The following is a 17,458-nucleotide window of genomic DNA, read 5'->3' on the forward strand; positions in this document are numbered from 1 at the left end:
CGCTTTGGAGGGAGAGCAGACAGCTGCTCTTTAAGGTCACGTCCTGAGCTGTGAACTCTGCTGAGGGGCTCAACATGGCTGCGTGGATGCCTGGACAGTGTACAGTGGACTTGTAATGAAGAGGGGGGGTGGGGGGGCAGAAGACAGGCTCCAGCCTCGCGCCATTAGAGGTGATTTGTCTGCCAAACTGATCCCAGAACCCGGTGGTTCTATCAGTTTAAGGCCCAGGCAGCGTTCATTATTCCTTTGCCGGGAGGGCCGGCCTCTCTTCAGCAGAACAAGTGCGGGTTGTGTTTCTGTCAAAGATGGGAGGGGGTTTGGGAGTGGGGGGGGTTTAGTGCTTGACCCGCAAAGCCATTCAGCTCTCAGAGTGATCCATTGTTCGGGTCCCTGTCTTTGTTCAGCGCCTGCAGAGGGAGAGAAGGGGCCAGTTCGAGGGGGGGGGGGAAGGAGCAGGGGGTACGGGGGTCTCGCAGGGCGCGAGGGGGTCCGCACTTACCCTCAACACATTCGCACCTACGGTCCTTTTAGCCCTAAAAGGCCACGCCACCTAATTGTTGTTTACGCGTAGCGGCAAGTGTTTCAGCACTTTGGACTTACACGTCGGGGCAGCCGAGACGTTTTAAATACCTCGCATCACGGCAAATAGGGTTTGGTTCGTCTTTATCTTTGTCGCCATGATACTGAAAGAGTGTAGAAGTGGCCAACGCAAACGCTTCGTACATTGGGACAGGATATTGGTGTCTGCCTCCTCGCTGCTTGTAACAAAGACTTCCATGAAACCAGACATTAGATTTTCAAACAAAAATCTGCAGGGATGCAAAAGAAAATGTGTCTCCAAAAGTCTCCATCTTTGAGCCCAAAAGGCCAAACGGCCCATGCACATTTTCAATATCAGCGTGAAAACACTGGGAGTTTTCCACTAAAGGTTTCTATGGTTGGATGAAGTCGAAAAAGTTGGCATTAGTAAAAACAAAATGCGAGAGATGACGTGCAAACACTCATTTAGTACGAGAGGTTCATATTATCACAAACAACACGTGTTATAGATTACTATTAGTAAGAGTTATGAATCTCCAGATAAATTCTTATGTTATCTCGGACCAAAGCAACGAGTAGCAAATGGCTTGTGTCGGTTTAGCTATTTATAACCTCATCTCAGTCCGTCTCTATTTCTCTGCAGCCAATTATCCTCTTTTTTTGCGCTCATAAAAACCTTTTCTGCTTTTGCTTTAATGTGACGTGGCCTCGGCCAAGTTTATTGCACCAATATTGACGAGAACAGATGAGGCCGAGCGCTCCGGTTCGACGCGTGGGGTCGCACAAAGCTCAGTTGTCGCGGCTCATTAAACTCGCGCAGGTTAGGAGCCGTAGATATACAAAACAAAATCTAAATTAATCTCTGAACCCTCGAACCAAGCATTTTTCTCAGAGACTTGTTACTCCTCTCACACAGGTGTTTCTGATTATTCCGGCTTATTGGACCTGCGCTCGGGTTGGTCGGATTACTTCGGGTCATTAAACTCCATACCTAAATGAGGAAGACAGAGGTGTAAACGGCCCCGCCCCGCCAGGTGCAACCAAACTAACAAACGAGCGGGAGGGGTGTCACTCAAACTAATTCAAGCACACGCCCACAGAGTTGTGAGAAGACATTTGTTTAATCAGGCAAATGAGTGAAAACACCTGTGCGGCGCTCAGGTCCCAAAGCAGGAAAAAGCTTCTCTGAGCCTCTGTAAAGCAGCTAGAACTTCCGTCACCACGTCCGCCGTAGGTGAGGTCACGCCACTGGTTGTTTGGATGCTCTTTGTGTTTGCCATGTTTTGCTCTGAGATTTCGTCACTGTGAAATTTGGAGGAGGAGGAGGAGGAGGGGCGGGGATGGATTAAAATGGTCTTTCTAATCCAATCCACTCCTGGCATGACAACTCGATGCCATCTTGATTTTCTGGATAGTCCGTCTTTTTATTCAATAAAGAAAGAAAACTGCATTAGACGAACTGCTAGAAACTGCAAAACTGTCCATCTGGAATATTTGGGAAGGCTGGTGGTCACAGAGGGTTTATTTTAGGCTCATATATGATGCTTCCCGATCTTCTGCTTTTGCATGAAGGATTGGGGCCCAGCCGCTAGGAGGAACTAATCCCAATCCCAAATGTAAGCAATGATGGGCCCCATTTCTTTTTGAACAAATGAGTAATAAACGCGGTGTCTATGGTAGCTTTAGTGCGATGCTACTTTTATTTTTTGTGTCAGTCTATGAGCAACAAAACAACAGCAACCTCCGTGTAGATCGGTCAGCCCAGATTCTCTTTAAGGCAGGACGGCCCTCCTCGCATTGCAGAGCAAGTCGATGATTATTCCGTCTGTAGCAACAACGCTGGACTCGTGCAAGAAGGAAAGCAACTGCTGACTTGGATTATTGATCCGATGTTGCCTTTTTTAATTGCTGTGCAGGTTGAGATGAAAGCTCGTCTCTCATTAAATGACAATCCAGTATTCAGCCCGGCCGCCTTGAATAGTATTATAGTTTGTGCAGAATTAGGGCAGATGCCCTATTGGAATGTGTATCTATAATCTACAGATACGACCCAACCAGTGACTTGTTTACGTTGTTTAGCAGACACCTCCATGGTATACGAGTTTTGGATTAATAACCAGGCAGCAGAACCAGAGCTCAGTTCAGCATCACATATTTCCCACAGATGTAAATGACTGTGAACAGATTAGATGGATCATTGTGTTCTGTATTTGCTGCCGATTCTTAGACTGACAGATGGAGCACGTTGTTTCAGAGGAGGGAGTTTTTGGAATGGGAGCACTGGGAGCAACTGTGGACAGTCAGGCAGGACCTGAAGAGCTGAGCTGCAAAGCCACTCTGCTGAGATCAGCGCAGTCAAATCGTCTAGCTGCTCTTTTCGGTGATTTGGGGGCTGGCTGGTGGTCGCTCCATTCATTAAAACCAGTTCTAACGCGCTAATTCTGTGTTGGTAATCTGAGGCAGCTTCATCGATCAACATGGCTTTGACAGGCACCCCCCCCCCACCCCCCGTCTTCTCATTCAGATGCTGTTCTCCTGCATAAAGGGGTCATTTCTTCATGTCCGAAATGCACAATTTCACAGTGGTACAATACAAATGAGCTGCGCCACTGACAATTTAATGGAAAATCACATCCCTTCATTCTTTTTTTGGTTATTAAATATGTTTTCTTTTTTTTGGGGGGGGGGGGACCCACTCATTGCAAGAATACAATAGCCTTAATATTTAACAGCTTTTATTCATTCATAGCATAAGCTGGGTGGGAGGGGGGGGGACCCTCCAAGTATTAAATTAAGACACTGCCATTATTCATATTGATATATACAGCACATTACTATGTTTAATGCAGCATGAATACTGAACAAACGCTACAATCAAATGAGACCCGGCAGGGTGGTGAGGTCCGATTCTAGAGAAATTGAGCTAATCCTAATCCAAAATCCTAATTCAGCAGGCAGACATCAGACACGAGTCCTTGCTTTGACCTTTTTTTCTATGACTGTGAGAGCAGAGTAACTCACAAGGGGAACTGTATTAAAAAAAAAAGGTCTTGGTGGAAAGGTCAGGACACATGTTTCTGTGATGTGGAATAAAGTCTGTTTATAGTGAGGTTTGGCCGAGTGCGCTTCGGTACCAGGAAGAATCCTAAACAAATCAAATGTCATGCAGGCTCAGTGAGCTGCTTTCTGCATGTGCTGTAGGATCCTGCCTCAGGAATTTGCAAAACATCCGGTGCTCGACGGGTTGAGGTTGAAAATATAAGTGAAAGTAGCACTTGCGATGGCCCTCGCTTCTGCTTACACTTGTTTCGGGATGCATTGTCTACTAGTATTAGTAGCGTTGTTGATGAGATGTTAATCAAATATAACGAACTCACAAGTATCTCCATGGCAACACTTGCAGCCTAGAGCGTGCTGTGCTACAAGGCGATACAGATGTGATCGAGCCTATTTAGTGTGCAGATAAAAGAGATGAAGTAAAGAATACGTCCGGGGAGCCTCGCGCTAATGTTAACATCAGAAAATACGATTAACTAAAAGCAAAAATGATTTGCTGAAAACAAGTGCCTCAGGTGCAATAATTATAGGGGCGCCATAATAGAAAACGACGTGTCGGACTAACCTGATTCTGCAGAGGAGGACTGAGCTGTCAATAATGACTGTGCGTTCCGGTGGTGGGGGGGGGGGGGGGGGGGTGCGGTGTGGACCCGTTCCTCAGTGGGGACGAGGAAAAACCAGGATCCTTTTAAGCTGCCGCCACTCAGACAGAACAAAATTGATTCAGGAGCGGTTCATTTGATTCATCTTTTCATAAATGTCAATTTTGCCGCCTGCAGCTAATACTAAGTGCAATATCACCGTAGAACACGGTCAACACTGCAGTTCATATGTCCTGTTCTGTTTTTAATACATTAAAAACGTACAGTATTCGCTCAATTACACAATTACAAGATTATATAGCGTGATTATTTTTTAACACGAACCATGTAAAAGAGCCACGGGAGAGTAATAGAATGAACATGTAGGCTACAGTGTATGCGGCGTGAAGGCTCAGGTAAACAAAGTTAAATACAAATCCTTTGTGTAATGACAGCAACACTTTCACTGAAGTGTTGGCGTTAAACCTTGGATCGACATAAACTGCACCCCAAATAACCTGTGACACCACATGCCTGTCGGGTTTGTGTTGTTTCTGTTCCAGTTGTTCACACCACTGCAGCACGGGGCTTTGCACCCATGTAAATCGGAGCCTTTGTCGAGATGCGAGGAGATAAAAATACCAACCTGAACACAAGAATAACAGACTTCCAAAGTTGACTCTTAATTTTACACAATTGAATATTTTTGCCATCCTGCTATTGATCTTCTCTGCATCTCTTTTTGTTGGGCTTGCTTTTTCAGTTTTGTTTTTTACAAAGTGTCTTTGGACCTTTTGGCGAAATGCAGCATTTCCACAGAAGTGTTTTGCTTGCTTGTATTTATAATGGCTGGAGCTTAGACTGTGTGTGTAATAAGTAATAACAATGTGCAAATCCACTCAATTGCACTGGAATCGCTCCAGGAAAACGAAAATGAAGCAAAAAGGAAATGTTTTTGCTCGTCATAAAAAATGTTCACACTCTGTAATCATTTCATCACTAAAACCTATTAGTCAGCGCGCCAAAGTCCAGTCAACAACTTAATGGAAACTATCCGCCAAACCTGCTGTGCCTAGCTGCAAAATTAGAACCAACAAGGACAACAGCACGGCAACAAATCTCTGGAGAAGGAAAGGTCATGTGGGCTCAGTAAAATGAAATGGATCCCTTTCGGTTCTTGTCCAGTCGTTAATAAGAATTCTCCCCCTCTCTCGGTCATAAATAGTGACTGACGGCTCTGATTCTGACCGAGCTGGCGGTTTTAATTTTCTGTTTCCAGAGTAATAAACACTGGCATGAAAATGAGCCTCAGGCCGAGACTTCAAATGAGGAAATTAAATTAGTTTTTCAGCCGACTGATCAGAAACGTTTCGTACAGTATAATCAAGCATTTATTTGACGTGATTTATTTGCTGTGTGTCTGTACGCATGTTTGTACTGTACGTGTGTGTGTGTGAATGCATTATTCATGATTCTGTAGTTCTGCGCTACAGCTTGTTATTGCTACACCAAGACGCAGCTCATGACATTTTTCCAACCTTTTTGTACAAGAACTATCTGGCCGCTTGTCGCAGGATGACGCAGCCATCACAGTCCGTCTCGGGTAAACTGCGCTGATCAAATAACCAATTACACCTGGCTCTCCTCTCACAGGGTCTGAGGTGGGAGGCAGTGATGGTCAATTCCCTATGATAATGGACAAAAGGTGGACACGTGTCAGGAGAACAAGGTAGGTTTAAAAATAAAAGATAAACCGTGTTTCCATGGGAGATAAAATGTCAAATGTATAGTTTGTATTTGTTTCACGAGGCTCCAGACAAAAGACCATGAGGTGATTGTTAATAACACACAGATGATGTGCTGGCAGAGAGCTTGAGACCTTAAACCTGCTTACACTATTTACTCCTTATTCAGATTGACCTAAAGAGCATAATAATATTTAAAAAATATCATTTGAGTGAGATCACGGTGGAAAAACAAACACTCCACGCTTCATGAAAACGATTAAAAAAGAAGATAATTGTCTCAGTGATACTAACCAGGCCATGTATGAATCATCATCAGTTTAGTGTTTCCAGGGATCACTCTTGCTCTTGTGGAAATCTCCTCATCCTTACTTCACTTTTAAATTGCGTTAATCCTTTAGCCAGAGGCCTGTACGAAAGCGTCATGTTCTTCTGCATCTGTTTGGTGTTCCTGCAGAGTTCAAAGTAATTCCTTTCCCCCTCCTTATAATAGCTTTATGCAACACAACCTCCTGCAATGTTCATTTCTCATGATACTGACATACTATATAAACATGATATGTGAGTTTTTCTCCGCATACATGTTGAAGGCAGCTATTGTCTATTTTATGTAAATCAAAAAAACATATCCTAGACCCTGTAAAATGTTCTTTTGTTACCAGTTATTCTATCCTCAATTATGGAAGCATCAGGTAAACTTAGTGAGTCCAGTTCGAGTCCCACTTCCTGTGAAGAAAACTTCTTACTAAAGCCATTAAACACTGAACCAGAAAGGAGAAACCAAAGCACCAGCCTCTACTTTACTTTATGCAACAATCTATTCTACCGTTTTAAGCTCTTTTTAAGACATCACACCCGTGTGTTAGAATTGAGATCTGAATTGAGAAAATTGCGCTCACTTTTTCATGTTTCCGACAACCTTACAGGAAATGAGGCTGAGTGGAAAATCTGGGTAACTAAAATACAGACTTGTCATATTCCCCCCCTGATCTGATAGCACCCTTATGGCTCTGCTGCTTCCTCTGAACTGGAGGAACTCTCTCCTCCTCTGTAGCGTTTGACAAAAGTAGGGCAGCGAGGCAATGTCTATCCTGTCACTCATTTGATCCCTCGCAAAGAAGGCTCTCTGCAGAGAGGCACTCAATCGACAGAGACAAAAAGATACAGCAATTTGCACAGAGACGAACCGTAGGACGTCCTGTCATAACAAAAGGCCCCCTTTCGTGACATCAGATAACCCTGTTTATTAGTTGCGTTTCCTGTGCTGAGTAATAATTGGTAGTAGCTGGCAACCGATGTGACATCATCTTCACCCGTCTCTCCTCTTCTCCTTGAGGTTAGCAGCATCAAAGCGATGTATTGGAGTTCGATCCATTATCGTCCCTCGACCTGGCTGCTCGAAGAAAGGATTGCAAGTTGATTGCGGTCGGGGAGATTCTATAAACTACACACACACACACACACAACGACACCAACATGCACACGGCTGTTACTGTACGTGCAATAAAGCATTAGTGGATGAAAATGCCATTACTTCATAAATACATAAATACAGTAATGAAAGGGAATCTTAATCTCTGTGTTGCATATCCAAGTGGGATGAAGGACTGACACTGGATGTCTGTACTCTTAAATCTGTATTTGGGACTTATTTGCTTTATTCATATTTTATGTTTCTGCTGAAATATGAATGAACTCTGAACATAGTGTGACATTGGTATAAATCCTTAGCAAAGTTGAATTTGTCTTGCATAGAAAAAGAAGACAGTAAAGTGTGTGTGTGTGTGTGTGTGTGTGTGTATATATATATATATATATATATAATTTGTAATTGCATTGGTAGTTGCCTCATGAGCTGCATTGATAAACAGCAGCGTCTTGGTGTAGATGTCAAATTGGCAGCTTGCAGTTTTAACACCGGGGCTTTAAGTAAAATGCTGAAAGAGCAAGACGGCACATCTGGAGCAAATAATAGGAGACCACGTGCTGGACCTGAGCCCTCTCTCTCCCTCCCTCCCTCTCTATAGAGCATGTTCCACTGTATCATGAGGCCTCCTGCATGCTTCACTGGCTCTCCTTGTTCACTGTCCATCTGCTACGGGGAAATGGCAGAACTTAGGAGAAAGGAAAGGTTACTGTTGGGGATTTTAATAATTAATGGTTTAAATGTTCACCGACTGTGAGAATTTTGACCGATCAGTCAAACAACAAAAATAAACCCAGTAAATCTGAAAGAAGCAGTTTGGGGCTTACCTTTCTTACTTCAGTCAGCAGGTAGCGCGTGAGAAAGATTTGTTCCTGGCGGATATGGAGACTGGCTGCGTTTCCACGGCGATGATCGAGTAATCGACTAGGCGGCTCTAGTTACTGACTCATTATTCCGTGGTACAATCAAAAAGGGTATAAAACAAATTCATACACAACCCTCTTAAGGGTTAATAGCTGACGGTGTAATTAGCAGATGAGGTATTTACAGCTGAGAACACTGTCACATTTGGCAATTTATCCCTCTGGGTCTAACATGTAAGAACCTGATGTGAGCATGTTCTTATGTCATTTCCTCGATTATTGGTTGTTGGTCGTTTTCTCACAGCTGTTCATAATCTGTTTCTGGATTGATGACATAGTATTTGCAGGACATTGAGTCAGCGCCACAGTAACTGTAACCTGATTTGTTTTTTTTTGTGGGAAAACGTATTTATTTTTCTCCTAATTGCTTCAATGGTTTAAGCTCTGTCAACACGGGACGACTCCGACTCATTAAACCATAACTGTGAGTTTAAAATCAAATGTTTAGTCTTTAGACCATAGGATCAGTAATCCAGAGAAATCAACTTGGGGGATTCATTCACCATCTCATGAAATTTGAGATTAATATGACTTTCTAATTAATATAATAGGGAAAAAAAGGGCACTGAAGGTGGATTGGTGATATGCTGTAGATATTTGGTAGATGATTTCATCCAGATGTCGCTTGTGTGGAGGCATGCGGCCGAGCACACAGTCCAACGTAATGTTTCTCCTGCCTTGGGTTATTTTGAAAGGCAAATTCTGTGCAATTATGTAAAGTATTAGCAAATTCTAGTAAAATCCAATCTTACATCAGAATGTGGCAAGATCAATATTAGGGAAATGCATTACATGTTTATGTGTATTTTTACAGAATACCAAAATGAGTTTCCTTTTTGTTTATGTAAGAAATACTTTTGCAATCCAGTCGTATATGTTCCCTCTGCTCTCACTGGCACTCTACTGCGTTTCTGCTGGACTTCACAGTGCTTAATATTATAAAACCATCCTTCAAGCCTCTCGGCCAGACTTTTTCTCAGGAAACTGAGCTCCACAGCATGTCGAGCAGGTTGAACTCGAGCCTTGTATTTCTTTTGCACAAATTGTTCAGTGTTTTTTAAAGTGCGTCCCTAAATTATGTCTGAAGAGGGAAATGTCAAGTTGAACTTATTAGCATCCTGTCCAATTAAAGAAAGGAAGAGCATACGCATATGATGAAAACATAGCATATATATATTTTTAATACTCATATTTTCATTAATGCTACCAAATATAACTGTTCGAATGTATTGGACTGCGAAACTTGAGCGAGTGATCCATTTTCACTGCAGTCGAATACTAAAAGCGTTTGTTGTGTTATGGTGTGATGTGTTGCCTGAGGTGTAAACAGAGAGATAAGCACACTACATAATACCCTATTTGCAATATAGTTCCCTCTGCCTGCTATGCTTAAGGAAAGAACTTAAGGATAGAGCACTGGGAACCGTCGTGACTGAGCTGATGTCACGCCGAACAAGTCCCTCCATTTATAACAGTGTGTCTGGGCATGCTTAAATCCATTGATACATGTGTCTGTTGCCTGGCAACACAGGCCATGTTTGTTAAGATTTCAGAAGCCGAATTGATGCTCTTTAACAGCTAGAAAAGCTCAAAGCTGCAGCAGCCCCAGCATTAGATGGCATAGAAAGTACAGACTGGTTTGCATGGTTGACAGCCTCACTGTGCCTGTGGTTTAGTTGCATCATTAATATACCATATCCTGTAGGACAAGGCGATGCATTATTGAGGTGGCTGATCAGGGGTCTGCTAAACCATTACAGTGGATGACTTAATGAAAGGGGGTGTATTTTTATTAGGAACCTCTACGCTGACGGTGGTGCTGCAGGATAAACTCCCGCCTGTGAACAAACGCATTTGTTTTATCAGAATCCAGCCTTTTGTTTTTCAAGCGTGAGCCGCAGGGACATTTTGACCTGAGAGCGTTTCTGAAGGTCAAAGGTAATTATCCTCTGGAGAAAAGAAATGTTGATGGATGTTCTTGCCAGCAATCCCATAAATATTTTGATTTGACTTTCAAATCAACCATTTTCCAGCTTTCCCAAACTGCATGATCTCTGGGACATCTTTTAACAAATAATAGTGTGGGGATTGTCACTCTAAATACATTTGAACACTATAAAAGATAAGGGACAGCTTAACACACCTCTATACTAACAACACTACTGTAGAGGTGTGTTAACCCTGCTCTTTATCTTTTAATACAACCAGAACAACCCTTTTGTGCGGAATTGTACCTTTTTATCTTTAGCCTGTTGAAGGGCATAACCACAATGGCCAGTTCTTGACGTTACAGCAACATCCCAACAGGCACCTAAGCTCAAACATACCAGTGTTAGGACAGATAAACAGAAGGCCACTGCGCTCTATGGTCTCTAGGAATTCTGTACACAGAGATAGTGGATTCTTTTTTTTTTTTTTTTTTCAGCCACACCTTTTACAAGCAGAGTCCTGCAACAGGGAAACGACCTGCCCAAGGTGAACGTAGCGTTCAACATGTACGCACGGTGTTGCGTTGCAGCAAAAAATAATTCACTGGATTCATACAGCAATGTATTTTGCATTGGTAATTGTATTACCCCAAGACATTTCCCCCCCCCCCCAAAACATGATTGCTAATGCAAAATAGTTGCAAGTGAATGTACAGTAAGTCATAGCAGACGTGTGGGGATACCGGTGTAGCGACTGTTAATTGAGTTTGTTTACAGGATGGTAAATGTGAGAGAACTTGGATAACTTTTCCATTATTTACTGTCTGAGAAAGTGCTGTGGGGCAAATTCAAGTAAGTCAACTGCGCTTTAGGAGTAAGAGAGACGGCTTTATGAATGCGTTTGGATCCTGCAACGCAAGCAATGTTTGTCACCAGACGTCTTTCAAATACATCCCGACCCTAAATGACACAATTTCTCATTATAAACTCGCGTTAGCAGTAGCAGAACGGATTAATCCACTGCAGAGTAGCTCGCCACAAAGAACATTTTGTTCCCTCGCCACTCAGCACTCGCCCCTTTTTAAACTCTTTTCAAACACCAGACTTCAACGTAGCTGCTGCACTTCACCTGCTTTTAAAAAAACACAGCCACGTTGTTTCCAGCCTGTCCTCTTCACTGCTGAGGAGAAAGTGATTGAATTTTGTCTCCTTCACAGAGGCGGGCCCGGACTGAAATAAAGACACGCGGTGCTCGAGGTTACAGCGGTGGGTGAATGACGCCCCGTAATGGCACTTAAAAGAGAAACTTGCATCATTAATCATCCCTTCCTTTCATGCCCTCGACACGAGAGACAAGGAAATCCATGTCTAACTGAGCACAGACAATAAATATGAATGCTTTCCAGATTAGTCCCCCAAGAACAGAATGGATACTCTTTAAGGGAACATTTTCCAGTCATCACTCAACTGACTAAAATGAGCCAATTATTTCTCATACAACAGCACGGCAATTAGAGAAATGTCTGCGCTGCTCCATTCATGAAATTGCCATGTGGGGCTTCTTTAAAGGTGCTTCCAGACAAAATGTTTTTCACCCCGATGGCGTTTTGCACAGGATGTTGGAGAGTTGTTTGACACCGGTGGCCTAAGAGGGAGGGTTAAAGACCGTCTCAACCTGTGGTTAGTATTTTTCGACCCGGCCGCAGCGCGCTGAACCGTAGGGTTTGGTTAAATAGCAGATCTCCGAAAAGGACGGACTAACCAAGTAATGTTGCTGAAGACCGTTCAGTCGGAATAATGCTTTCCACCTTTTGAATTAAGAATGAGGAGCCTCTCATTACGTTACGTTTTTCCATCTTTCTCTTGTTGATGTTTTTAGGAATGTTTGACTTCTCAACTGAATTTTAAAGTAATTTTAATTCCATTTAGTTTTTTTATAGTCAATCCTCTTATTTCAACCACTCCCAGGCTGGTCTTTGGCTGTGTGCACACAAACGTCCTCCGTCTACTGTTACTGGATCGTCCTCTAAAACCCTCTTGTCAGAAAAGAAGCAGTCAAATGTACCAAATTGAAAAGTCGAATCTAAATGGTAAAACGCTTGGTACCGCATATAATAATACATACATAAATACTACAGTCCATTTCTGTCGGAGTCTTCTAAACAATGACAATGCTGTGGTTTATGAGTAAATGTAACTATACTTAGTGAAATACAATGACATATGTAACTTAAAACTGTTTTTGTTTTTTTATGTGCCACTCCAGATTATTCATGAGGCAGCAGCTGCTGGGTTTTCTGACTCAACATGAGCGTAATTACACAGCACCATTGTTGTAGATCTACCTCTTGTGTAACGAAGTCACTACCAGCCGTGTGTTTCACCCGGTCACGAAGCGCGGCTGAAGAGCAGCTCGACTGGACATTTTGTCACAGGTTCCCAAGTTTCCTTTGAATGCAAACGCAGCTCAACGATTTTTTTTTTTCTTCTCATTAACATTTGGTTAACAAAGAATTATGCAAATGCAGCATGTGTTGTGATTTTAAAGGGGCGCCATAGGTTCAGCTCAATGTGCTACCTTTTTAATAAATGTGTATCAAGCACTTCGGTGCCTCTGCGTGCACCAAACAGAACTCTTGTTTAGCCTTCTGCCAGAAAATATTTCCCATTTCCATGCAGCTTTTTGTGGGATTGGAGGGGACAGTCGGGGGGGGGGGAAAGAGTGCTCTGTCACACCCATGACGAGAGAAGAACCTAAAAAATGTTGTTTTTATTTTAACTGAATCTGTTTTTCTTAAATCTCCATTCACTAATAAATGGGTTGGTGTAACGTCAACAGCCGGCCCCCAGGTTGTCAGGCTGTCATCATTTACTGCTTATACCCACAAAAGGTAGAGCATTTAGAATGATATTTTGTAATTTGTCATGCAAGTCCACCTGTTAGGTGTTTAGTGTTCTCAGTTCTCTTGGTCTTTTCTTGACTATTTTGTGCACTGAAATTCTATGAAGTTCTATTGCTCACGTCCATCCAAAAAAAAAGACTACACATGAATTCAAAATGTACGAATGGGGCACTTTGAAAATCTCGCAGCAATACCCTGCTATGAGGATGTAAACATACTATTTATTGTCCTCTGTGACTGAACTGATGAGCTTCCTAACTTTATAGCTCTCTAATTGACAGGTCACGCCAGCACATCAAATTGCCCTAAAATGATGATGTTGTTGTGTTGTGTACGCGTCACGCTTGCTAGCATGTTGACCATTTGCTTACAGCTTCGAACCTGCGCCGCCTCGCTACAAAAGAATATCGCCATGCAAAGTGATGTTGTAATCTCATCTTTAAGGTGCATTCACACAGGCATTAGCACAGTGTTTAAAATTTATATTTTTTTAAAAGCCTCATTGATTCTTGACGTAGTGGACTCTTGCGCAATGTTTGACGTGTTCAGTCTTTTGACAGAAAGCCATCTTGAACTTCATCGGCAACGTGCCGCGCTGACCAACCAAAGGTGCCGCATTCCCAGCGGAGTACAATCTGATGTGAAAGTTGCAACCCTTACTGTTTACTGTCTCTCCGGATTGTGCATTAACAAGCACGGGCAATAAAGAGCCTTGGAAATGCAATTTCCCCTTCAATTGACTGCTGAATTGACATGTGTTTCTCAGCATGTTTAGAGTGAACAGAAGTGGTGGATCCAATCTTGCTCTCATGAGGAAAAAGTCTAAGCTCGAGGCTGCAGCTGCACTCTCGGGCATTTTGTACAGCGTTTAGGCAGCTGCTTGTGCACAATGCAGCAGCTCAGCTTAGTGTGTTGGCTCTCTGCTTTAAAACAACAAACCTTTTTTCCACCTTTTTGCAAAGACCAAACGTTGTGGTCTCCGTATTTATCACCACGAGTCTCCCTTCAAAACAGTAATACTAGCTTCTGCGAGCCCGATAAACGACCTTAAAAAAGGAAAGCAAAAAACACACATTTGTATTCTCTTGTTTAACCAAATACTCCAACATCGTGGTGCACAGATAAATAACCAGAGGGGATTATTTGTCTTGGGAAGTGTATGTGAGAGTAAAGCACTGGTGTAAACTACCTGACCTTCACCTAGAGATAAGGTCTGTTATCTGGCGTAGCACAAAACAAACCCTCAAAAGAAGACACTTTGACAATGCAGTGGACTAATGGCGGCTGTGAAGAATGGGATTGTAACGACGTGAAGGAAGGAAAAAGGATGAAAGGTTTCCCCTGAAAGACCTGTAACCGATGCCATGTTAGGAACCATCTGCCTCATCCTTGTCCAGGTTGTCATCTCTGATTCATGTTCAGCGTTACTCAACACAACTGGAGCCTGCTCTGAGACGCACTGCTGCAGGCGGCCCCGTGACTGGTCCGACCTACAAAACCTCTTGAGATGGGGGGGAGGGACACCTGCTCAAATACAATAGCACAATAACCGCTTTTGCTATTGCATTCGGGTTATATTCAGCTTTTAATTTTGTCACAGACTAGACGACTTTCAATTCTATAGCTAAAACATGTGTTAACAAATGTATATTCACTGTTTTAAAATTCCTGGTCTTAGTTTCCAGATAAGAGATGATTTTACTTGTGTGTCAGTTAAAACCACTTTGACCAAGGATCTCTATCATGGTGTTTTCGTGGTAAGATTTTTTTTTTGACGGGGCTCAGGCTTAAAGGGGCTTATTCTACAGTCGGGTGTGCAATGAACAAGAGAAAAATGTGTATGCTGAAGGCTTTAATTATTATATAATGTGCCCAGCTCTCACAAATACAACAATGGTACAATGACACAACTAAACAACAAATGAAGGGGAAAACCATAATAATCGAGCAAACTGAAACAAAGCAAAAACAAAAATGTCATAAATATAAAATGTCAACAAACACGGCGACTCCTCAATCTCCACAGCCTCGTCGTGTGTTTTCACGCGACGCTCCGACTGCGGTTGGTTTACGGCCTCGTCGGTTTTCACCGGTCCTCTGCAAAACTCAAAGGCATCGCCAATGTTTGTTTGACACGATTTTCTGCAACGCTCCAAAATCCTTGTCCTGTTGTGCTGCTTGTGGTGGGACTCCGGTCGGGCTAACCCCAAGTGACCAAACATCTGTGAATGCAGGTTTAAAGGGTGAGAGTTTGAAAACCCAAACATTCATTGGGGCGGAAACATTAGTAGGGGAGATTTTATGAGGTGCTGTGTAGGGTGGAAAAAAACGGCACAGCCCTTACACATAACTTACATAAAACTAGCCCTCAGCTCATTTGTGTTAATAAACATTTGCCTTGCCAAAAACCCTGCTATGTATGATCGGTGCACCCACTGTGCTCTAATTCAGGCAAGGTAAACTGGGTAATTAGGTTATAATTGGGTTGCTTACAGTCGGATTAGTTCTTGTGGCACATTCATATTCCTTGTAGCTTCTATTAAGCGGTAATTAGTCCCAAACTTACTCGGGGAGGGACACCAAAAAACGCTCCTTTGCTCGGCCTTCGGTTCAGTGTCACCTATCGTTTTAAGTGCGTAAGAAAACAACAACCACGGTCACGAAACTGAACGTACAAAAAAAAATAATAATATAGGATTTCATTCTACAGGTGCATTGATTGCACATTTTAAAAAAGTTCACATAATTTATAGTTTCACATAATTCTAAAATGCTTCTTCCGTGGTGCGGTAAGACACATGTTTACCAGCAATTACTGTATTCATTTTCTCACACGGCACCATCTGTGCCTTTTGAGAGATGAACTTTAAAGCTGATGATCAGCAACATTGCTGCAACCTCGTATGCTGTTATGGAGAACCTGTGATTTTTGTAAGGCAGAAAGCTGGTCTCCAACTCTCATTAACATTCACAAGTCTCCCTTTTGATGCGCGTCTGGTTCACCTGGTTCACCACACAGCTGTGGAGCATCGAAGTGGACTAACGGTAAAAATACAGCATTGTTTCTGCGCAAAATTGCTCATTATCAGTGAAAAATACTAATATTTTCCTCTGAGGGGAAAAAAAGAAACCCTTTTTGGTGATCTACCGAGAGCAGGACTACTTCCCTGCGCCTTAATCTTCCTCTGAAGAGTACAGAAGCATATCTTTGTATGGAGACGAAGCTTAGAAGCGATGCCCTCAAGCCACTGCGAGGCAATTTTAACGTAAGCCTTTTAAGTGTGTGATTTACTTTAATAGAAACAGGCTATTTTGAACAAGAAATGTTACCGAGTCACAACAGCTGAGCTTTGTCTGTTTTGATTTTGGTTTGATGGCCTCTGGTCTCGTAACGGTTTTGCTTTGAAAACAGGTGTGTGTGCCAGGGGGAGCGGAGATAAAGACGGGGATCTTTCTCGAATAAAACCATGCGGGGAGATGTGTAACTTTTTGGAGTTTAATTCCACCACATGTTCCACAGCTCCCGCATCTGGGGCTGGATGCAAAACCGTTCCTGTTCTCCAAAATACAGCGAACACACACATCTGGACACATCTGACGCAACACACAAACTTCTCATTTCTCTGTGACTACATTAGCCCCCCCCCCCCCCCCTCCCCCCCCCCAAAAAAAAAAAATTGTGAATATAAACAAAACGCCCCATTGTGCATGCAATTTGAAACCTGGTTTACTTGATTGTGAGAGATCGGAAAACTTGACAAAAATAACATTTCCTATGACCAGAACGTGGTCACAGTCACAAGGAAAGCGTTTGAACCGTCTAAGCAGTTTGCCATTTATTGCTAATGCTTTCAATCACCGAGTGCGGCTGAAAACAATCCCCTCTGTGAAGAGCATTGGTTAAGTGGATGCATTGTTGATTACCTGTAACCACTCACCATACAAAGACACAGCTGTGTTCTCTTGCTTCTTCCCGTGGAGACATTTCTTGCTCACCCGGGGGGGGGGGGGGGGGGGGAAACGGAAGGGTGATCAAAATGCTGCACATGAAACATTAAGATAATATTTTACATGTTTGCAGAGAAATGGCTGGAGTTTTATCTCAAAATGCAGGTTTTTTTATCATGAAAAAACAAATGTTGCGCTTTCGGTTTTCATCTGCGTCGCGGTTTCTCTTCTCTTCCTCCTCCTAAGGTGGGTTTTCTATGCGTTTAACAGCCCGGCTGAGGGATGTGCCGAAACACAGTTGTGCCCGCAGGTTAAGATTTAACTTTCCCTAAAAAGAGCCTGTGAAAGTGTTCTTGGTGGTTGTTTTGCTTGTGGAGAGATTCATCTTCGCCGTGCACCATGCGAAC

At 42.9% G+C, this 17,458-nt stretch overlaps 1 long non-coding RNA gene across 1 annotated transcript; it reads left to right on the top strand.

The window, feature by feature from the left end:
* The first annotated feature begins 1,694 nt into the window (after window positions 1-1,694).
* On the top strand, window positions 1,695-8,568 carry LOC119194848 (uncharacterized). Its single transcript, XR_009956066.1, has 4 exons — window positions 1,695-1,774; window positions 5,832-5,907; window positions 7,265-7,348; window positions 7,951-8,568. It is a non-coding gene; the product is annotated as an uncharacterized LOC119194848 (long non-coding RNA).
* Window positions 8,569-17,458: the final 8,890 nt, after the last annotated feature.

This window comes from Pungitius pungitius, chromosome 4 (genome assembly GCF_949316345.1).
Source record: "Pungitius pungitius chromosome 4, fPunPun2.1, whole genome shotgun sequence".
NCBI classification, from domain to species: Eukaryota; Metazoa; Chordata; class Actinopteri; order Perciformes; family Gasterosteidae; genus Pungitius; species Pungitius pungitius.